The sequence below is a fragment of the Atta cephalotes genome (genome assembly GCF_000143395.1).
Source record: "Atta cephalotes unplaced genomic scaffold scaffold00055, whole genome shotgun sequence".
NCBI classification, from domain to species: Eukaryota; Metazoa; Arthropoda; class Insecta; order Hymenoptera; family Formicidae; genus Atta; species Atta cephalotes.
Window position 1 is genome coordinate 705550 of NW_012130119.1, and position 6351 is coordinate 711900.

Genomic DNA, 6351 nt, shown 5'->3' on the forward strand with positions numbered 1-6351 from the left:
TATATATATATATATATATATATATATATATATATATATATATAGAATTTAACAAAAAACTGCTTGAGAGTGTTTCGAAACATGAACAATCTGCCTGACTCGAGAAAATCGTGAGGATTGCGAGGATTCTTATTGGGGCTCAGTCGATCGGCTTCTCTTCATTAGAAATTAATTAAATTGAGCGATGTCAATGTGTTTATACAAGTTTGTATGCGGGGTTGTAGACATATCGCGTACTTTCTCTCAATTCTGTGCGTGCATAGAATGACATACGAGAAAGAATCATGAAATTAAAATCAATCGTGAAAAAAAAAATCTCTGATCTCTATGGATAATAAACTTTAATTATCGTTTAACATCATAAGGATTTCATCTGACCGAATCTCGAAACTTAATAACGTATCTGAAAGTTGCGAAGTGAGAGATGTATGCGATGTGTTTGAAGTACCCTACTATTTTTATTTCACGTTTCACTGAATGTGAATATCCGAATTTTATTTAATAAAAAACTTTTATTTGAAGCTTTATCTTATATATTAATATAAACTTTTAATAGAAGCAATTATGAATGCATTTTGAATAAAAATATAAAATAAATATTAAATAGTCACATTTGACAGAAGCGTACGATAAAAATATGTTCTGATAAATATTTATCGTCAATCCAGTATTGCAAATAACCAATTTAATATTAAAATATTGGGAGTTTTCTTAACATTTATTGACAAATGGATATTATTATATCTTTCAAATGTTATATTGTCTTGTAAGGGTTTTTGATAATTATTATTGTTAAAAAAAAAATATATATATACATTTTCCTTTTCTAATAATAAAATATTTTAGATATTTCAGCATTGATATTAATTCTCGGTACATTTTTATTTAAGCCTGTCGCATATGTATGTTTTTCTGCTGGATTGTTTCAGTAAATTATTAGAAATTCTACGTTCCATATGGTGCAATTTTAATAGTTTACTAAAACGCAAGCAATCCAGCAAGAAAAAATCATTGTGCACCGCAGATTTTAGTAATAATCCTGAATATTTCTTGATTTTGGAATAGCGACGATAAATATCGATCGATCGGACGCGCCTTCAAGGCACGTTAGAAAAGAAACCCCGTCCATCTAGTATGCCATTCTTCTATCGCCTCTTTCACTGCAATTAGTTCGCGCTATAATTAGTTAATGTGCGTCGTAATGTCGAGTGTTCATGTTGATGTTAGAAGAGGAGGTAAAACGAAGCTTTTGTACTTGCGATCGATCGTTCTTCCCTCGCTTCGCCCAGTCATACAGAAACACACGAGTCACGAACACACATACATATTCATCTATACGTGTTAACGTATAGATGAAAAGAAACACGTTGTATAATAGATGCGTCGTTAGAATCAAAGAATGATCTAGCACGCTTTCGTTGTAGAATTTTACGTTTCTTCGCAACTCACGTGTGAGGCTCTCGTTATCGACCATTAAAAATAAATGGCTGTATGCCTGTATGTAGATTGAAAATTATTTCACTTTTAAGAAACTTAAAGACGTTTTTATGCCTGATTTAACTTACACATATAAATAATGAGAAAGAACATCAAATAATACTTTATATAAATTATTTGTATAACATCGTATTAAAGTTTAAAAAATTTTCATTATTAAGAATTGAAATTCCTATAACATTTTTTTTTAAGATTAATACTTCATATTTAGAAATCTTTCTGAATTATTTTTATATTAAGTAGTAATTAATTAATAATATTATTTTATAAAAAAGACGGACTTTCGATATTGAGATAAATTCACACATAAAAAAACTAATGACAGTACAATGCCATATTTGGTGCGCATAAAGTTTATAAATATATAATTCTAATTAAATATTGTAAATATCGAACGTTTCATTTCGGAAATTACCAGATTTGTCTCATAATTATTGTGATATTTAAAATTTTTTTAAATATGTAATAGCATTAATCTGTCTGTCAAAATTATTTTACACTATTGAGTCTCTATTTTGCTTAAAAAAGTTTCTTATTTTTTTAAATACATTAATAAATTATAGCATTAAATAAAAAAAATTATTTGATTATCTCCGATTACGACATATTTACGTTCTCCTTGGGAGCGCAGTTTTTTCGTTGATGGCATCGTCACTGCATTCGTGTCATCAAATGTGAGTCACGGAGCTTCGTCAGGCAGACCGTTCATAGCGCAAGTCTGTTGTGTTTATCATATAGTATATAATAATATAAATATATGATATAAAAGTTATGAGTGGTAAGTGCAGTAAAGAGTGAGAGAGATGGGTGACTTAGTGACGAGGAAAGAAAATATAGACCGCTCTGTCTCTCTCTCAATATATATATATATATTATACATACACGTTATACATACACGAGAAGACTAAATCCATAGGTGTTAATATCGCAGGTACGAGTTATCGCCATCATTGTTATTTTGAGGATCCGTTTGTTACATGATTCACACACACACACGCACACATATATATATATATATATGTGTGTGTGTATGTGTACATTATATTATAGCACCGATATCGAGGTCGCTATACGCAATACGCATAAAACGCCTAGAAAAATATGTAATATATTTACGCTCGTTATATCTGATTGCTCATGTATTATATATCATTTGTCGCCAAAGGATGAGAACATCGCGTTTCGAAACTAACTAACGTCGATGTCAAAGAATATTGAAATCTAAAACTGATTGTTTTTTAACAAATCCCATTAGAAAAATAATTAAATGTAAGAATGAAGAGTGGGATATGATATACACATAATTAGAAAGAATAAATATTTTTCAAAATTGTTACTTCTCATGTTGAACTGAAACATAAGTAAGAATTCCCGAAGTAGAAAGATTTTGATAACGTCTTACTAAAGACGTTTAATATCACTTTGCTACTTGGATTCATTGCTTTTCGTACAGATTTATTTCCGATTGATTATAGTCTCCAGAGATTCTTTAATTAGAGTGGCCATGACAAATGTCCGACAATTTTTCATCAAAATTGTGCGAGCGAGAAAAGACATGACGCACTTTCTAAATTCTTTTTGTGGAATCTCACTCTAAGGAGTGAAAATTAGCAAGTCTTGAAAAAGAGTGGCTCAATTTTCAATCTTTAAGAGTGAGATTTCACTTTTCAGAGTGAGTTTTCACTCTAGAAGTTTTAGAGAGTAAGAGTACCAGGTGTAACATAATAGCGGTTGAATATATGAATTTGGGTCGAATTTTTGCTTGGCAAATTTCTCATAGCGTTATATTGGCTTATAAAATTTGTTTTTTTTTACATATTGCACTTATTCTTTTTTTATACAGTATGAAAAAAAATTTTATCTTGCTCATAGGTTGTTATCTTATGGCTAGACTTTGATTAGAGGATTTCTATGATTGACGGTCCCAAATGTTTTCTGAATGATGTGAAATTTCAAATTCATTCGTGAAGATTGGACCCCTTCGGATCTCGAAACGCGACGTTGTGTGCGTAATGACAGGATGAGATACTTTAGATAATTTCGTACAGATAGTACAGCGTTTTTGTATTTAGTTCCTACTCATCCGACGAATTGTGATAAGCGTCTGACTTGGCGATCCTGCAAAATTCAACGCGATTAAGTTTTCGAGCGTGTCGTCGCTCGTTTTCCGTTCAACATCATTGTGTGAATAATTGATCGGTCCCGTTCATCGTGCTTGCAAAATAGTTACCATTTTCCTCCAGACAGAATGCGTATCGGTTATTTCTAGAGTAGTGTGTGAACCGAGTATATTTTTCTAGTTCACAAAGACGCGTTTTTATTCCCGTTTGATCAGGATTTTTCGCTCGTCGATGGACTCGCGTTAAGAGACCTGCCTCCGTGTTAAATTTTTAAATGTGCAAGATTGTTAATTCGTTTAACTTGTAGACAGATAGTAGATATGAAAGTACATGGAACTCTTATATGTATGTTTGAGATATCAGAAATTTTAATATCAACATCAAATATCAAATAATGTTGGACGAAGGTGCTTTTAAATAACTTTAACATCATATCACGAAAACGAATAAAAATAACGTTTGCAGTTCAAATGTCAGGAATTTTTAAAGGACTTCTTGTATTTCAATGACGATTTCCATACAATAGAAGTCCTTGATATAATATTCTAAAGCATTAAGTCATTAAATATTATCTCTTTGTATGTATGTGAGTGTATATGCACGCATGTGCGTGCATGTGTGTGCGTGTGTTATTTTCGTAAAGTATTTATTTTACTTTAGTATATTAAGTATTTTAAGTTGAAGAATATTATACAGGGTGTCCCAAAATTAGCGACTCAAAATACTATAGCAAGAAATTTTTTGAAAAATTAAGTCTAAAAGTTATTAGTAAATTTCTATTTCAGGCGATAATTTTTGAGATAATAAGGGAAGAGATAAAATTTAAATATAGTTAGTTACAGACTATATACATTTAGATGGCCACCTATCCGTGAATCTCGGTAGTATTAGTAAGCGTTCTCTAACACACTCACTAATACTGATAGATACCCATCTAGTCTGTAATCTTATATTAGCTATATTAGAATAGAATAGAATTTCATTCTCTTCAGTATTTACAAAGACGGAACTTGCCTTACAATCGTTGTTTCCTATCTCACTCATCCATCCATACCTTCCCCATACGCTCTCCTATTTTAAATTGTTTATTACTTCTGTCTTTCTTTCTACCTTTATTATTGCTCTTTAATCTTATCTGCTTAAATATATTATCACACCCATAGTACACACAATAACATATCCAATACACACAGTAATTAACATATTTAAATTTTTATATAGAAACTGTTACTTAAAATAAAAATTTACAAATAACTTTTTTACTTAATTTTCCGAAAACTTTTTTTCTAGTATTTTGAGTCACGAATTTTGGGACATCCTGTATATAAACGTGTTCATATTTTCTTTTCACTTTCCGGAAATTGTTTACGATCGAATTTCTTTCCGAGTAACTCGTTCAAATCGCTTGGCACTTCGTTTTGCATTCAAGAACACGCACGTCTCTTCGTTCACGAACCTCTTCTTCCGCGGTGTTCTCCAGCAGAATTGAAAATACCTTAGAAGAGAAGGGGGTTTTACGGATCTCCGGCGATTTGTCGGAAGTGGCCTAGCCGTTTTCCGCCGCGCGTCGTCGTATTATCCGCTCGTTAAGTCGGAGATGCTGTACGGAGGTGAAATTACGAGCGTGCGACGCGACAGCGTGATTCGAAACGTGAGGAACGGAGCTCGCTATGCGATACGAGATCTTGAAGGAGAGAAGGAGATACTCGTGGATCTCGCTGTGCAGCATGCATCTCCCGTGCACTTCCGTTCGTCCATCCGTCGTTAAGCTCCAGGTACTTTCACTCGGATATTAGAGACGATGACGAGCACGCCGGCTGGCTAATCCGTGACGCTCGTGGACGACAAGCTCGTGAAGATGCGCGCGCGCGATGAAATTATTATCCTTATTATATTCCTATCGAAGCACGAAAGTATCGCGCTACAATGAACCGCGTGCGAAGACCGCCGTCTCTCGCTTCTCGCGCCAAGAATACGAAAGTATCATGAACATAAGTATCGCGAATTATTTTTCTACGCAGCGCGTTTCCCTTTTCAATCATTCGTGAATTTTCTGGCGAGTTCGGAGTCAAGAGATAATCGTCTTGACTCGTTTCAAAGTATCACAGTTTAGAACTCCAATATTTTGAAATACGAGATTTACATATCTCCATTTTTCGATTTACAAAACGAACGATGATAAGGAGGTCTTTAATGATCGAGTTTTTAATCGTTTTACTTCGTCTTGGTCGTAGAATTTAAGGCTAATTCTACAATGTATTCCTTGTTACTTATTTCTTGTTATTTATCTGTATTGTTTCTTGCCTTTTTGATCAATAAGACAAGAGACAAACAGTAAGAAACAGAAAACAAAAAGCACATTATAGAATTAGTCTAATTGTTGACGTCCATGGGACGAATCTTCAAATTCTCAAATGGGAATATTTAATTAATATTACATTATAAATTTGGAATGTAAGTCTTTGATTTCTTGGTTTCCTGAGTTTTATCTCTTATATTTTTATGCGTTCTTTATATTTATACACTCAAGAAACTAAGAGAGAGAGAGAAATTATGGATTTTAATAATTATCGATCATTCATCTATACTTCGTTTCGATGGAGTGTTATAATAAATTCGTTTGTCTCGATATAGATAATTGTGCTTCGAGGTTGATCTCTTATCGTTTCTTTTGTACGAATTTAGAACAGGTGGAGGAATCGTGTGTCAAGAATGTGGGAGAAACTAGTAGACA